We start from the raw sequence: 17,965 nt of genomic DNA, 5'->3' as shown, positions 1-17,965 counted from the left end.
AAAGACATAACCATTTGAATGCAGAGTTCCAAAGAATAGCAAGGAAAGATAAGAAAGCCTTCCTCTGTGATCAGTGCAAAGAAATAGAGGAAAACAATAGAATGGGAAAGACTACAGAGCTCTTCAAGAAAATTAGAGATACCAAGGGAATATTTCATGCAAAGATGGGCTCAATAAAGGACAGAAATGGTATGGACCTAACAGTAGCAGAAGATATTAAGAAGAGGTGGCAAGAATACACAGAAGAACTATAAAAAAGATCTTCACAACCCAGATAATCATGATGATATGATCACTCACCTAGGGCCAGACATCCTGGAATGTGAAGTCAAGTGGACCTTAGGAAGCATCACTAGAAACAAAGCTAGTGGAGGTGATGGAATTCCAGTTGAGCTATTTCAAATCCTAGAAGATGATGCTGTGAAAATGCTGCATTGAATATGTCAGCAAATTTGGAAAACTCAGCAGTGGTCACAGGACTGGAAAAGGTCAGTTTTCACTCCAATCCCAAAGAAAGGCCATGTCAAACAATGCTCAAACTACTGCACAATTGAACTCATCTCACACGCTAGTTAAGTAATGCTCAAAATTCTCTAAACCAGGCTTCAATAGTCCATGAACTGTGAACTTTCAGATGTTCAAGCTGGATTTAGAAAAGGCAGAGGAACCAGAGATCAAATTGCCAACATCCGCTGGATCATTGAAAAATGAAGAGAGTTCCAGAATAACATCTACTTCTGCTTTATTGACTATGCCAAACCCTTTGATTCACAACAAACTGTGAAAAAATTCTTCAGGAGATGGGAATACCAGACCACCTGACCTGCCTCTTGAGAAATCTGTATGCAAGTCAAGAAACAACAGTTACAACTGGACATGGAACAACAGACTGGTTCCAAATTGGGAAAGGAGTACATCAAGGCTGTGTAGTGTCACCCTGCTTATTTAACTTATATGCAGAGTACATGATGAGAAACACTGGGCTGGATGAAGCACAAGCTGGAATCAAAATTGCAGGGAGAAATATCAACAACCTCAGATATGCAGATGACACCACCCTTATGGCAGAAAGTGAAGAAGAACTAAAGAGCTTCTTGATGAAAGTAGAAGAGGAGAGTGAAAAAGTTGAATTAAAACTCTACATTCAGAAAACTAAAATCATGGCATCTGGTCCCATCAGTTCATGGCAAATAGATGGGAAAACAATGGAAACAGTAAGAGCCTTTATTTTTGGGGGGGCTCTAAAATCCCTGCAGATGGTGACTACAGCCATGAATTAGAAAGACACTTGCTTCTTGGAGGAAAAGTTATGACCAACCTAGACAGCATATTAAAAAGCAGAGACATTACTTTGCCAACAAAGGTTCGTTCTAGTCAAGGCTATGGTTTTTCTAGTAGTCATATATGGATGTGAGAGTTGGACTATAAAGAAAGCTGAGCACTAAAGAATTGATGCTTTTGAACTGTGGTGTTGGAGAAGACTCTTAAGAGTCCCTTGGACAGCAAGGAGATCCAACCAGTCCATCCTAAAGGAAATCAGTTCTGAATATTCATTGAAAGGACTGATGCTGAAGCTGAAACTCCAATACTTTGGCCACTTGATGTGAAGAACTGACTCATTTGAAAAGACATTGATGCTGGGAAAGATTGAAGGTGGGAGGAGAAAGGATGACTGAAGATGAGATGGTTGGATGGCATCACTGACTCCATGGACACGAGTTTGAGTAATCTCCAGGAGTTGGTGATGGAGAGGGAGGCCTAGCATGCTACAGTCCATGGGGTTGCCAAGAGTCAGACATGACTGACTGAACTGAACTCTATATAGAATGGAACTTTATGACACCATGGCAGATCAGACATGACTGAATGATGAAGCACAGCACACAGATTGAAACTTGGCAATACCAAACTGCAAGTGATAAGGCTACTCTATTGGATGAAGCAAAGGGAGCAGACACAGAAGTGATGCAAGAAATTATAGGGTTGACTATAGCTTAAGCAGTTGCTTTGTTTGGGAAAGCCTAGTTGCCTGTTTGTGATTGGTTGTTCTCAAGTTTCAACTTCTTAACCTTGAGGCATTTACCGAAATTGACTCTGGCTTAGATTTCTCTGGTTTACTCATCTGCCAAGGCGTTATGGCCACAGTTTTATGGCTTCCTGCCTTGATTACTCTAACAATATTTATCAGTTCTTCCCTTCCTGATTTCCCATTTTGTAATACAATGAGCCACTCACTCTCTTTCCTCTAACCATCATGATTATATCAATTAAAATATTAACCATATGAGCCTCTTCTTGAAGTCCTTTAAAACTTTCACGGGCAGGCAGCCGACCCGGTCAGTAGGCGCGCGCCGGTCTGCAGCGTTCGGCCTGAACCATGGCAGCGGCCCCCCTGAAAGTGTGCATCGTGGGCTCTGGGAACTGGGGTTCAGCTGTCGCAAAAATAATTGGTAATAATGTCAAGAAACTTCAGAAGTTTGCCTCCACGGTCAAGATGTGGGTCTTTGAAGAAACAGTTAATGGGAGAAAACTGACAGACATCATAAATAACGACCATGAAAATGTGAAATATCTCCCCGGACACAAGCTGCCAGAAAATGTGGTGGCTGTCGCGAACCTCAGCGAGGCCGTGCAGGACGCAGACCTGCTGGTGTTTGTCATCCCTCACCAGTTCATCCACCGGATCTGCGACAAGATCACGGGGAGGGTGCCGAAGGACACTCTGGGCATCACCTTCATCAAGGGCATAGACGAGGGTCCCCAGGGGCTGAAGCTCATTTCTGACATCATCTGAGAGAAGATGGGCATTGACATCAGCGTGCTGATGGGAGCTAACATTGCCAAGGCGGTGGCCGCCGGCAAGTTCTGCGAGACCACCATCGGCAGCAAGATCATGGAGAACGGCCTTCTCTTCAAAGAACTTCTGCAGACTCCTAATTTTCAAATCACAGTGGTGGATGACGCAGACACAGTTGAACTTTGTGGTGCTCTGAAGAACATCGTGGCCGTAGGCGCTGGGTTCTGTGACGGCCTCCTCTGCGGCAATAACACCAAAGCGGCCGTCATCCGCCTGGGGCTCAGGGAGATGATCGCCTTCGCCCGGATCTTCTGCAAAGGCCGGATGTCTACGGCCACGTTCCTGGAGAGCTGCGGCGTGGCCCATCTGCTACGGGGCCGGAACCGCAAGGTGGCCGAGGCCTTCGCCAGGACCGGCAAGTTTTTAAGACCATCGAAGAACTGGAGAAGGAGATGCTGAATGGACAGAAGCTGCAAGGACCTCAGACTTCAGCCGAGGTGTACCGCATCCTCAAACAGAAGGGGCTGCTCGACAAGTTCCCGTTGTTCACTGCCGTGTACCAGATCTGCTATGAAGGCGGGCCCGTTCAAGAGATGTTGTCTTGTCTCCAGAGCCATCCAGAGCATATATAGGGTGAATCATGCAACCTATCAGGAAACGGCCTGCCTTTCGTATCAGACATTTAGATGGGTGGAAAGCAGGACTTGGCAACAGAGATGTATGCTTGACTGTCATCCCGTCATGGATGAGTATGAATTCTTACCAGGTCCACTTTTGAATTGCAAGATGAAGTTCATTGGCTCAGATGTTACTGGGCAACATCTAGATGCACATATGTGACCATGTGAGTGTGTGTTCCTTTCTCATTGTATGGGTGTTTCTATGAACCAAAATTAAAGGCCCTTTCTGAAAAAAAAAAAAAAAACTTTCACCATACTGTTCTCATTCAAGTGCCTGAATGTTCATCTGATTTTGAAACTCAGGAACTGCCTGCCAGTCTGAGGTTGGTGTCCAGAGGAAAGATGCTAAGAAAGAATATAGGTCCAGAGTTGAGCCAGTTGTCCTGCTGTGCTTGCTGCATTCATCATGATGGGTTTGGGTGGCTGTGAATCAAGAGCAAAAGCTATGTCTCTTCAGGAGAGCAGACAGGGACAGTAATGAGGCTCCTTCCATAGTGTTCTTTAGCACATCCATTCTCATCAGTAAGGCAGCCCAGGATCAAATGCCGGATTGGCAAAGCAAGGATCTTAGTAAGCCTAACCCAGAACTGCTTAATTCAAGAGCAGGTAAGCAGGTAAGCAGAAAAGAGCCGGTGGGCCTGGGCTGGAGCCATCCACAGGTGCTTCTTCTGGAAGGGTCACATCACCTGAAGTGATGAGCACAGAAAGAAATGTGGCAGACTCTGTGAAGCCTGCTGAGATTAGGAGGCTGTGTTCTAAGAAGATTTTACAGTAGCACTGAAGCCATCTCCCAGCTGCTAAGAGTGTGGCAAATCCGACTCTGCCCTCAGATGCCAAAGGTAAGGCTGCCAAGCCTTGGCAAAGAAGGAAAAGTTATTACAAGAAAATTGCCAAGAAAAACCTGCTGGTGGGGCCCACTCCTGTGTGTATCTGTGGCGGAAAGTGGAGGGCCAAAGTGGGTCATCTACAGGAACCACTTGAATAGTGCGACCATTTCTAGGGCACTAGGTTCTAGATGTTTTAGCATTAGGTAGACTTGGTTAAAGCAGAATCATTGTTTGTTTTTAATCAGTTAATTTTATTGATTTAGCTACAGGGTTTGGGGTTTTATTAAGACTTCTTTTACAGCAATTTTAGGTTCAAAGCACTATTGAGGGGAAGGCACAGAGATTTCCCGTATACCCTGCCCCACTCCTGCATAGCCTTCCTCATTATCAGCATCTCCCAATGGTACATCATAATCACCCACAGACCATAGTTTACTTTTGGGTTCATTCTTGGAGTTCTGCATTTTGTGGGTTTGAGCAAATATATGATGATAATAGTATCCATCATTAGAACAGCACACAGACTATCTTCCCTGTCCCCAAAATCCTGTGTGCTCCACCTGTTCATCTCTCCCCACCCCTACTAACCCTGCCAACCACTGCTCTTTTTTTACCACATCCATAGTTTTGTCTTCTCCAGAATGTCCTATAGTTGGAATCATATAGTATATATCTTTTCAGACTGGCTTGATTAACTTAGTGATATGCATTTTAAGATTTCCCCATGTCTTTTCATGGCTTGATAGACCTTTGCTCCCCAGTGTTGAGTAATATTCCATTATCTAGATGTAAACACAGTTTATTTATTTGTTAATCTACTGAAGGACATCCTGGTTATTTCCAGCTTTTGGCAGTTACAAATAAAGCTGATATAATTATCTGTGTGCAGGTTTTGCGTGGCAATCAAGGGTTTTTATTTTGTGATTTACATTATGTTTTGTTTTCTGTAGTTTTCCACTTTGCCCCTCTTGCACATGGGCTTTCTTAATCTGTTTTTATTTATTTATTTATTCTTTCTAGGATATGATTTTGCTTTTAAACTGAGAAAAAAAATTTTTCCCAATCACAGTCAGAAATGGATGGTCATCACATCACTCCCAAATAAAGGTAAAAAATGAAAATAAACTATGCTCTTCAGCTTCAGGCCCAAGTCTAATTGGTCAATGGTGCTCTTGTGTTTTTCTAGTTCTCTTTAAATTGAAATATAGTATGTGCAGTAAGAAAAAAAAAAGATTAATAACAAAGCAGCAAGCCACTAAAGGCAGGCCAAATTGACTTCTTTATTATAGTCTGTCAAAGTAGTAATTTATATAAAGTGTGGAAAGACTGTTAGGAATTTGTGAGAGAAGCCAGAAGAGATTTCAAGGTGGAATTAGAAATGAGAGAAGAGAAATACTAGGCTTAAAGCATTTCAAAAGGACCATTCTATTACTGTTCTTTCACTGAGATTTTTATTTTAACTGTTAACTCGGTGCATTTCTTTGACTCTCTAATATAATTCAGTGCTTAAGTTATAAAGAGATGATTCTTGGGCCATCCTCAGTGGTACACTTTCTGGTTCATTTGACAAGTCTTTGCACACCCCCTTAGAGGCTTGGCATCATAAATACTCAGTACATGCCTCTTGGACAAATAACTGTGTAAAACATATAAAGCAAGCATGGCTTCATTGAGTGGCACTCAAAATGATTTCAGGGGACATCTCATTTCTCCCCATCACTTATATTTTCTATCTCTGTCTCTCTCTTCTTCTCTCCCTCTTTTCTTCCTTCCCTCTCATTTCTTTTCTCTTTTGTTTTTCTTTTTTTAAAATTAATTAATTTTTAAAAACTTTTAATTTTGTATTGGAATGTAACTGATTAGCAATGTTGTGATAGTTTCTGATAGAAAGGGACTCAGCTATACATATACATGTATCCATTCTCTCCAAAACTCCCCTCCCATCGAAGCTGCCACATAACACTGAGCAGAGTTTCCTGTGCTATACAGTATAGCATTTTGTTGGTTATTATCCATTTTAAATGTAGCAGTGTGCATGTTGATCCCAAACTCCCTAACTATCCCTTCCCCCATCCCTCCCACTTTGTAACCATAAGTTTGCTTTCTGGCAGTCCAGAGGTTAAGATTCTGCGCTCCCAATGCAGGAGGCATGGATTCAATCCCCAGTCTGGGGAATCAAGATCCTGTATGTTACATGGTGTAGACAAAAAAATGAAAAAATAATTTTGCTTCTTTTTCTACTCCATGTCTTCAAGTGCTTTTTGTCCATTTGCCTATAATTTACTTAATGCCTACCCCTCAAACCCCAGCGGATAGCATGTAGTGTCACTGGGGATCCCAGGGCTCTGGGGAGTGTCTAGCTGGTTGGATGGATCACTCATAATCATAACTGGGATGACTGACATTTCCATAGCTGTGCTTGTCTGGAGTGAATTTTCTACAGTCACTCTGTGTCCTAGATATCAAATATGTTTGCCTCCATGTATTCTACAAACCAATTGGATAACTACTCACATTGGAATTCTGAAGAGATTATGAAAATTGAAACAATGTGGGGGCAAAATAGCATGTTTTATAGAGATTCTGTTAATGGCACGGTGTAATCTACTCACTGTATTGTGGTCCTGTGTTCTCTGAGGAGTATCTGAAATCTATGAGATATTCCTGTATCACAGTTCACACTGGTCTCTCAAAACCCCTCTGCAGACATCAGTTACATAATAGATCAAGGGCTCCCCTTGCTTTCATTCTCTTGCAGCAAGTGCTCTGGGAGATTACATTTCTCTGGCTTGAGTCACTGAAGTCCTGAGATTAAAGTTCTCCAGGGAAAGCATGCCAGCATCCTTAGAGAGTTTGAATTTCAAAGAGAAGGGGAAATAGCTAATAATTTATTCATAATCAAGATCTATACCCCAATAGCCCAGTTCTGCTTCTTTCTTAGAGTTTCTTTTCCTTTCTGCCCCTTCTCTTCCTGACACCTTCAGAAAGACTTAGTCTTCATTGGTTCCCAAAGAGAGCCTACACGTGATAAATGCTTAAGCTTTGAACAGTTGGCTTATTAACCCTCCCCCTGCCCCTCCTTTATACACAGGTATTTACTGCTGTCCTGAATTCTATTCCTCAGTATTAATTAGTGATAGTGTGAACTGAAGTCCTAATTTTTATAAGAATCTGTATACATGCTTTTTAATTTGAAATACAGTTGGACTGACTATTTTATATTTCTCTTTCTCAAAACATACAAAATCAAGCTAGTGTTTACTTATGTTAAGAATTCAGTTTATAAATCTTCCAAGATTAAATCCTCCCTTATTCTCACACTCCAGTCGGTAATCTTAGGTAGAAAAAAAGTTCATTTCCATGGTATATTCTGACCACTGCTGTATGGTGCAATTTTCTGTGAAGATAAAAATGTTCAATATCTGCATTGCCCAATTCAATCATCAGTACCCATATATGGCTAATGAACGCAGCATATGAACTTTTGTGGTATATATATATATTTTTTTCTTTTTTCCATGTAAAACAGAATGTAAGTAAAGATGAAAGAATGTATTTCTGGCTAGAAGAAAAAATATTAGTAAATCTATCTCCCAGAGGCACCCAGTACAATGGGAAAGTCTAAAAACTGATATTTTTCAATTAGAGATTTCTACTAGGATTTGACTAAAGAAATAGGAACCAGCAGAAAACAGAGGAGTTTTTAGATTTCAGAATCTCTCTATGTAGTTATCACTTGTCTTAGACTTTATTCCTGACCAGTTTGACTCTTTGAAACAGATTTGGGATCCCTGATTTTTTTTTTTTTTTTTTAACTTATTGAACCAAAGAAACCAATAGACCTAGTCTCTGGATTCTGCATTACTCAGTGTTTATCATTCACTTGTTTTCTGCCTTTTACTACATCTGTACTCATCAAGCCCTAATAGAAAGCCCATATTGAGAAATATCAGTTTCTAGATTTTCCTTCCTATTGCACTGGGTGTTATTGGAAGGTGTGTGTGTGCGTGTGTTTAGTCGCTCAGTCATGTCTGACTCTTTGGGACCCCATTGGCAGGACTGTAGCCCTCCAGGCTCCTCTATCCATGAGGATTCTCCAGGCAAGAATACTGGAGTGGGTAGCCATGCCCTCCTCCAGGGGATCTTCCCAACCCAGGGATCAAACCCAGGTCTCCTATACTGCAGGTGGTTTCTTTACCATCTGAGCCACCAGGAAAGCCCATCATTGGAAGGTAGATTTACTATTAAAAAATAAATCTATCCTCATTTTTTTTCTAATTCACTAAATTTTTATCTGACTACAAGAAAGAAAAAAACAGCCCTCATAGTCATTTCAAGTATTCAGTGGTCACATGTGAGTTGTGGCTGCTGCATCTGAAAGAGCTACAGAATGGGAAAGTCTTTTGGACAGGGTTCATCTAACCATCTACGTCCCAGGATATGAATTTTCTTTTTTCTTCCTAGAATCACTGACTGAGAAGTTTGAGAGGAAAGTGAAGGCTGAAGGTTGAGACCATCATCAGCTGAATTCCCCACATAAATCAAAAGTAGCCCAATCTGGTTTAGGGGATTTTCTGAACCTAGATCTTTAGCTCTGACACTCTTTCTGCTTACGTAATAGAGCCAGGCCAAACATGTTTTATGATTTTGGTTTCCTGAAATCCAAATTCAGATCCACTTTCAGGTTCCAGTATTTTATGGGAGTGAAGGATTTTTGGAAAAAAGCCACCCTGCTTGGAATACCCTGCTTTCCTCCTTCCAACCCACCTCCCTGCTGTCTCCCCACCCAGTCTCCATCCACTCAGTCCAACCAGCAAGCCCGCCAACCTCAAATAAGCTCCATCTGCTTACTCCCTAATCTCTATTTAAATCAAGCTAAGTAAACACTTTTTCTGGGAGAACTGGGCACAGTTCTGCAATGGGATTGAATGGAAACATCTTTACTCACATCTTCTACTGCATTTGTTTCTGGAGTTAGTTATTTTTAAGGTCTTTTCAGACCATCCTCTAATTAGTACAGCAGCTTTCACTGATTCTTAAAATGATTATCTACCCGAGACAGAAAAAGAAAGGCAAAGCTTGTGGTTACTTGGTTAATTTAGTCTGTAGAGTCAGCCACAACAGATAATTAAGGCTTCTTGTTTAAAGAAATCATTCAGAGAATGAATTACTACGTTAAGTTACCTGCATTGATCTCATCAATCAGACAGCAAGCTCTTCATCTAGGGCTGTCTAGAAAGAAAGTGTCTGCATCCCTATTACTTTCTCTGATGGTCTTCCCATCCTGTCCATCCCTCACCTCCTGGCCCCCACCCCACCCTCCTTTAAAAACTCAAGGGAAGTGAAATTCATGTCACCGGTTGTTTTCATGGTCAGTCTGAAACCTGAAACCCTTTCCTTAGAAATTGTGCCGTTCTCTGTTATTTCTAAACAGATGGAAGGGGAAGTATGTCAAATGAAAATCGAAGAGCATTTTAAGCATTTTCAGGAAGCAGGACTAAGGACTGAAACCTCATGGATTTTGAATTTCAATCTCCAATGTATTTATTCACAAAAATATTTGACAGAGGTCATGCATATACACATGTGTGTGCCTTATTTTTCAGTGCAGATTCATTACAGTAGCCTTCTCTGGTCCCTGGAAAGATAGAGGCAGTCAGTTTTAGTGGCTACAGTAAATGTCAGGAGAGGTTCTTTTTTTAATCTTTGAAACAAAACTCCCAAAGTTTATATAATCTAACACTATAAATGAATTTCATTCCTTACTGGTTGTTTCTTTGATAGTTAAGGTTTCCATAAGGCCCATCCAAATTGTCTGGTCTTAGAGCTTCATTGGAAAAGGCAATGGCAACCCACTCCAGTACTCTTGCCTGGCAAATCCCATGGATGGAGGAGCCTTGTAGGCTGCAGTCCCCACGACTGAGAGACTTCACTTTCACTTTTCACTTTCATGCATTGGAGAAGGAAATGGCAACCCACTCCAGTGTTCTTGCCTGGAGAATCCCAGGGATGGGGGAGCCTGGTGGGCTGCCATCTATGGGGTCGCACAGAGTCGGACACGACTGAAGCGACTTAGCAGCGACAGAGCTTCATTGCTCAGTTCTGCTCTGGGCTCAGGTGGTGTTGATGTTCCTTTGGATTCAACCTTCAGGGTACTTCAGACAGCACTGGCAACCTTGAGTATATTGCGCCCATTTGACACCTGAGTTTTCCTTTATTTTTAGCTTCTTCTCTATGTGTAGTCTGTGCCCAACAGCTATTTATAAACTCATGGTCTATTAAGATAACTGTTCTCTTCCAACTTCATATTTTTACATTAAAGAGACAAGAACAATTGTCCTGGTTACTGTCTCCAGCTGTTGTGCCAACAGCAGCTGCAAACATTCTCCTACAAATTGTCTCTCTTGGTGCCAGTGTGGGTAGGGGGGCTGCCTCGACCTGGTTAAACATCACATCTCAGACTTCAGGTTATAGATAGATGCAAAGATATTGCTCCTTTTGTTGTGCTTATTATTATTAGAAGTCTGCTTAGTCACAAGAAGATTGATCATTCCTTCTACCTGGAACACCATCCAGTCTGGCACAGAAAAAAAGCACTGGCTTCATGGTCAATCAAAGGACTTGGCCCCTAGTCTGGCCCTGCTGCTCTCTGGCTGTAATTGGACAAATGAATTAGCCTTTCTGACCTGAGGATTCATTTATTTGAAAAGAGAACCTAATAATCTATAATGAAGGGTTTCCCCAGGGGCTCAGCAGTAAAGAAACCACCTGCAATGCAGGAGACGCAACAAGAGCCATGGGTTCGATCCCTGGGTGGGGAAGACATCTTGGAAAAGGCAGCGGCAACCTACTTCAGTATTCTTGCCTGGAAAATACCATGGACAAAGGAACCTGGCAGGCTATAGTCCGTGGGGTCACAAAGAGTCGGACACAACTTAGTGACTAAAAAAACAACAAAAACAATCTATAACTCATGGGGTTGTAGTTGAGTGAAAAGAGTTAGTGTGTTTTGAGGACAAGAACTGCTTTTCATCCTGGTGTCTCCTACACTTAGCACATTGCTTGGAGGAGAGCAGGCACTCATTGAGGTGCACTTTGAGTTCATGAGCATGAGTGAAGGGATGAATGACTCAGTTAATGGATGGGAAAAAGTTGTATAGAGATAAAGAGAAGTTTGTTTGTTTGTTTGTTTTTCATTAAAACAAAAAGTAAAAAAGTTTCCTGTAGAAGACTGAGAATCTTATTTGTAAATCAAAGGTATTGTAGCACCTTTGTATTATAAAGCAAAGGCATTAGGCACTTTTGTCTCCTAATTAATCCCTAGAAGCTAGAGTCCAAGTCATTAAAAAATTTAAAAACTGGATAATAAAATTTTTTCAAAGCACTTCTTAACTTGCTCATAGTAACAACAACAACAATGACAGCAAACATTGACAGAACACTGACAATGCACTAGGCACTCTAAGTACTTTTTGCACTTTATTTCATTGCATCTTCAGAAATGATCCTCAGAGGTAATTGCTGATATATTCCTTAGATATAGAAAGGAAAATGATTTAAAAAGGACACAGATATAACAAGGCTACTCAACCACTGTCTCCTGTATCCTTTTGATAAATTCAAAGTCACACTAAAATAATGTGATCTTTGGTTTAGTGGCCTCGGTTTCTTGATAGAAGTTACAGGAGAGCATAGATGGCACCCTATTCAGCTTTGACTTCTCAAGACCTAGAGAGTGCCTGGCCCACAGTAGGTATTTGAATGTTGAATCAATTAATTGATGATTCAGCCCATGGTATAAATAAACGTTGTCAGCTATCCCAAAAAGCTCAACTCAAAGAATGTTGTCTCCCTTTCCATTCCCCCTCATCCTTATACCCCAGCACCATTTGTTGCCTACTGCTTTGACTATTCGTTGGAAGGACTGATGCTGAAGCTCCAATACTGAGGCCACTTGATGCAAAGAGCCAACTCATTAGAAAAGACCCTGATGCTGGGAAAGATTGAGGGCAGGAGGAGGAAGGGGCGACAGAGGATGAGATGGTTGGAGGGCATCACTGACTCAATGGACATGAGTTTGAGCAAATTCCAGGAGAAGGTGGAGGACAGGGGAGCCTGGTGTGCTGCAGTCCATGGGGTCACAAAGGGTCGGACATGACTGAGTGACTGAATGATAACAACAAGTGTTACTCTTCAGCTGATCAAACTTGAGGTTCTCTTGGCAAGGTCAGTTTTGGAAATCTCCAATCCAATCTAAGTTACAATAGGGAAAAAAAAAAAAAAAGAGAGAGAGAAACACAAGGTCTACAGTACACCTCACACTGAAGTTACAGACCCTATTCAATATATTTTGTCATCATTTTATGCTTCATTTTTAAAAAAAATTTTAAGAATACAGGAGGTAAAGTCTGGTATTGAGAGCTGCTTTTGGATCATGATTTGTGATGTGTGGGTTTGAGTTTGAAGTGTACGTGCTCATAGGAAATACTTCATCTTTTGTGTAACAACTCATAGACATGTGGATCAGAAGCAGCATCCTTCCTACTAGAGACCCAGCCTATAAACTGGGAAAGCAATCATGAATATCTGGGGCAGCAGTTTCCTTCAGCCTTCTGATATTCATCCTCAGTTCCTTTGAGTAATTTGATTGAGCAATACCCTTGTTGGCTGACCTTCAATCTTGCCTCTGAGGATGCCATGTTCCATTAACCATCCCCATAGCTCTTGACAGGTCAAGCTCTCTTGGCTGCATCTCCAACCTCACTACTCATTATGAAATTGGGCCCACCTGGCTTCTGGCTAAGCACTATCCCTAGCCCTTATTTCTGGGTTCCCATCTTCTTCATTGCTATTAGGAAGCCCAGCTCTGTAAGAGCACCTCCTTACAGTCAGTCCAAGCCAATAGAGAGTAGCCATCACTGAACATCTCAGTATGCTGGGGACATTCTCCCTAGTGCATTTTTATCATTTTGGTAAGTGGAGCATCCTCCAGGCCAACTCCCAGAACAGACTTGGCTGTTGGGATTTCTAGACTTCTCTACTAGCAGTCCACTTTTCTGAGCCTTTTAATACCCTCTTTGACTGTCAGTCATGGCAGTCTTGGTATTTATACTGCACTGAGCATGGACCACCACTCTCTCCCAGCTCCCAAGAGTCAGCCTGTGTGCATATTGGCCAAGCCTCTTGAGGTCCTTGCCAGGGTATTAAGTCCTATATCACAGCCTAGTGCTATATTGAGTTTTCCTTTTATAATGTTATTCTCCGTCCTCCTTGATCAGCATCTTCAGTCCCTTATGTACAGCCCTGGCTAGATTCTGTAGCTTCTCTGTGGTGTAGTCCATCTCCTGTCTTAGCAGACTCAGGGTTTCCTCACTATATTATGCCTGACTTAGCCACAGTTATTCTTGTCTGTCCAGGAAGGAAGGTGGGCATACATCCTGAACTGAGGTCGTGTTGTCTTGCAAGCAGAACCCTCATCATCATCTATAAGCAAAGAGGAGGGAGAGTTAGGCTTTCCCAGGGAGTCATAGGCCACTTCTGTGGAACTAACAGATACAGAGGAATCTAGGATGCAAGGCTTTTTTTTAATACATTGACCTGGTTGTTCCCATCCTAGTTTCAGGGTCCCACTCTTTTTCTGTGAAGATTTATTTATTTGTTTTATTATTTTATTTTATGACTGTGGCAGTTCTTTATTGCTGTGCATGAGCTTTCTCTAGTTGTGATGAGGGGGACTACTTTCTCATTATGGGACCCAGGCTCCTCATTGCGGTGGCTTCTCTTGTTGCAGAGCACAGTATCGAGGCTCTTGAGCTTCAGTAGTTGCAGTGCATGGGCTAAGTAGTTTCAGCTCTCAGGCTCTTGAACACAGGCTCAGTAGTTGTAGTGCATGGGCCTAGCTGCCCTGCTACACGTGGAATCTTCCTAGATCAGGGATTGAACCAGTGTTCCTGGCATTGTAAGGCAGATTCTTAACCTCTGGACCAAAAAGGAAGCCCAGAATCCCAGTCCTTTCCAATTAACACCCTGAACTTTGTCTAGTTGAATTGCTGAGACTGAGAATTTAACTTTTTCTAAGATTCTGCTGGGGCTTCCCAGGTGGCGCAGTGGTAAAGAATCCGCCTGCCAATACAGGAGGCACAAGAGACGTGGTTCGATCCCTGGATCTGGAAGATGCCCTGGAGAAGGAAATGGCAACCCACTCCAGTATTCTTGCCTGGTAAGTCTCATGGTCAGAGGAGTCTGGTGGGCTACAGTCCATGGGGTTGCAAAGAGTCAGACATGTCTGAGCACATGCACACACAAGATTCTGCTACCTTAAGTTCAGTTATGGGTCTGCTCTTCATTCTTCTCTGCCCTCTGGTTGCAGGTGAGAATGTCTTTATTTTCCAAAAAGAACCTCTGGCCTTCATGCTGCTGCTGCTTGGTCACTTCAGTCGTGTCCGACTCTGCGTGACCCTATGGACTGCAGCCTTCTAGTCTTCTCTGTCCATGGGTTTTTCTAGGCAAAAGTACTGGACTGGGTTTCCATGCCCTCCTCTAGGGGATCTTCCAGATCCAGGGATCAAAACCGGGTTTCCTGTCTCTACTGCTGAGCCACCAGGTAGGCATCTCTGGCCTTCATACTTCACCTTAAATTGTTGATTCATCATTCTCATCCTGTCATTGTCTTTCTATAGTGCATCGGGTGCCCCCAGCAACAATCCCCTAGTTCAATTTTTAAAATAACTGCTTCCCCAAACTGCTTCAAGGCCAAGTGCATTTCCGCCACCATGATCCCATTCTAGCTCAGGAGCTGGGAAAGTTGTAGCAGTAGGACCAATATAGCATGCCAGGGCTATCATTAGCACACTGACTACCTAAGTGATGGCATAACATTGCCCCACACCCAGCTCCAAAATGCCATTTTTAGTTTCTGTTTCCTAGTTCCACTCTTGGTACCCTGTTGCATATCAGATTCTCTGGCAAACAAAACAAATATAAAAGATTGCCTTCAGGAAGTCCCCCGGGGGGGGGGGGGGGGAATCCCTCTTTGGCTAACTGAATGAAGTAAAACTGAACAGAGCAATGGAATTGTGATGTAGTCACCCCATAAGCCTCAGCTGACCCCACTGTCAGCTCCAGAGCTGAGACAGTTCATATTGGCCCTACCTTAAGGCAAGAGAGCAGCGGTTTCACTCTCCTTCTTCAATTAGCTTCTCCTGGGAAGTGTGCTTGACCATGGCCAATGAAACCTTTAGTTGAGAGCAATTCTGGAAGAGCAAGCATCCACCTAGCAGCTAAAAGAAGGAAGGATGTCTCTGAAGAGGGATCTGAGCAGCCCCTAACATCATCCTCTTGTGAAGTCCTTTAGGCAGCTTCTAGATCCCTTTGAAAGTGAAGTGAAAGTCACTCAGTCATGTCTGACTCTTTGTGACCCCATGGGCTACACAGTCCATGGAATTCTCCAGGCCAGAATACTGGAATGGGTAGCCTTTCCCTTCTCCAGGGGATCTTCCCAACCCAGGAATCAAACCAAGGACTCCTACATTGCAGGCAGATTCTTTATCAGCTGAGCTACCAGGGAAGCTCTCTGGGTAGCCCCAACCCCTCCCACCCCAGGTCTAGATCTCTTTAGGCAGACAATATATCTCATTCGTGGGGCTTCCCCATGCGTGGTGCTAGTGGTAAAGAATTCACCTGCTAATACAGGAGACTGAAGAGATGTGGGTTAGAACCCTGGGAAGGGAAGATCCCCTGGAGAAGGGCATAGCAACCCACTCCAGTATTCGTGCCTGGAGAATCCCATGGACAGAGGAGCTGGTGAGCTACAGTCCATAGGATCGCAAAGAGTGGGTCACGACTGAAATGACTTAGCATGCAGCACATGTCTCATTCATATCTATAAAGTCACTTCTTAGCATGCTGCCTATACAATAGATATTTTTTAAAAAAATGTGGTTGACTCAGTGAATGCAGCTGAGATGGTGAGGGAAGGAAAGCTACTTGAATATGCTAACGAAGTTTAGGGATTTAGACATGTTGTATTTGAGAGGCCATTGTGACTTTTTGTGCTGGTGTAGATGTCTAATGGGGGCTTCCCAGGTAGCTCAGTGGTAAAGAATCAGCCTGACAAGCAGGAGATGCTGTTTTGATCCCTGGATTGGGAAGATCCCTTGGAGAAGGAAATGACAACCCACTCCAATATTCTTACCTAGGAAATCCCATGGACAGAAGAGCCTGGAAGGCTGCAGTCCATGAAGTCACAAAAAGCTAGATGCCACTGAGCCCTGGAGGAGGGCAGGGCAACTCACTCCAGTATTCTTGCCTGGAGAATCCCCATGGACAGAGGAGCCTGGCGGGCTGCAGTCCATGGGGTTGCAAAGAGTCAGACATGCCGAGCAGCTAAGCACATGCATACATGAGTGACAAAACAAGATGTCTAATAAGCATCTGGATAAGTAAATCCAGAGTAGAGGTCAGAGTTAAAGCAATAATTCGAGAGTTATCAGAATATAAATCTTGTTAGCACTCTTCTCCCTTACAAACAGAACTCTGAGTTTAAAAATAAAACAGGACTTCCCTAGTGGCTCAGTAGATAAGGATCCACCTGTCAATGCAGGGGACACAGGTTTGATCCCTGATCCAGGAACATTCCATGTGCCATGGAGCAATTAAGCTCCTGTGCCATAACTACTGAGCCCACATGCCAAGAACCTGCTCCCCAAGAAGAGGAGTCACTGCAATGAGAAGTCCACGTATCACAACCAGAGAGTAGTCCCTGCTCTCTGAAACTAGAGAAAACCTTCACACAGCAGCCAGAGACCCAAGACAGCCAAAAATAAATGAATTATAAATAAATAAATTTTAAAATAAACAAACTTTATTTCCCAGTGTCTTTATAGAAGGGTGTAGCTTTGTGATAGGGTTTTGACTGATGAAAAGGAAGCTCATGTTATTGAGTGGAGATTGCTTTAATACCCCTAAGAAGGGTAACACACTCTACTACCTCTTGTCCTTTTTCTGTTCTCCTGATGCCTGAATATTTGCAGGTTCTACTGTTGGGGATGTGAAAGCTGTATTGTGAATGACCACGAGAGAAACTTAATGGACAGCCAGATATCAGCCCTCATATACTTGAGCCACCTTACCTTCTCAGGTTGACCTTCCTGTCATATGGAAGAAAAAGAAACTCCTGTCTCCTGCAACCTCTCTTATTCTCTTACGTGCCACATGCAATCCATAACTGATAATGATCTTGAGTGGGATGTCCTCAGGGGAAAATTTAGCGTGGGAAAAGCAGGTGCTATTAGACACACGGAACACTGATGTTTACACAGTGAGTAGGAGAAGCGCCTCCCATGAAGAAGACCAACGAGACAACAGAAATTAGTTGCTGATAGAGAACAAGGCCATGAAGAGAGTGAAATAACTGAGGATAAAGAAATAACTTATCACTGAATCACTCAGAAAATCACTGAGGACAAAGGAGTAATTTTGGCCACCTGATGTGAAGAGCCAACTCATTGGAAAAGACCCTAATGCTGGGAAAGATTAAAGGCAGGAAGAGAAGGAGATGACAGAGGATGAGCTGGTTGGATGGCATCACCAGCTCAATGGACATGAATTTGAGCAAGTTCTGGGAGACGGTGATGGACAGGGAAGCCTGGCATGCTGCAGTC

The 17,965-nt window shown here is 42.8% G+C and overlaps 1 pseudogene; it reads left to right on the top strand.

Moving 5' to 3' along the window:
- Window positions 1–2,346: 2,346 nt before the first annotated feature.
- Window positions 2,347–3,694, top strand: LOC133050911 (glycerol-3-phosphate dehydrogenase 1-like protein; annotated as a pseudogene).
- Window positions 3,695–17,965: the final 14,271 nt, after the last annotated feature.

Source organism: Dama dama, chromosome 33, assembly GCF_033118175.1.
Source record: "Dama dama isolate Ldn47 chromosome 33, ASM3311817v1, whole genome shotgun sequence".
NCBI classification, from domain to species: domain Eukaryota; kingdom Metazoa; phylum Chordata; class Mammalia; order Artiodactyla; family Cervidae; genus Dama; species Dama dama.
Note: the sequence above shows the minus strand (reverse complement) of the source record. Positions and strands in the feature narration are given on the sequence as shown.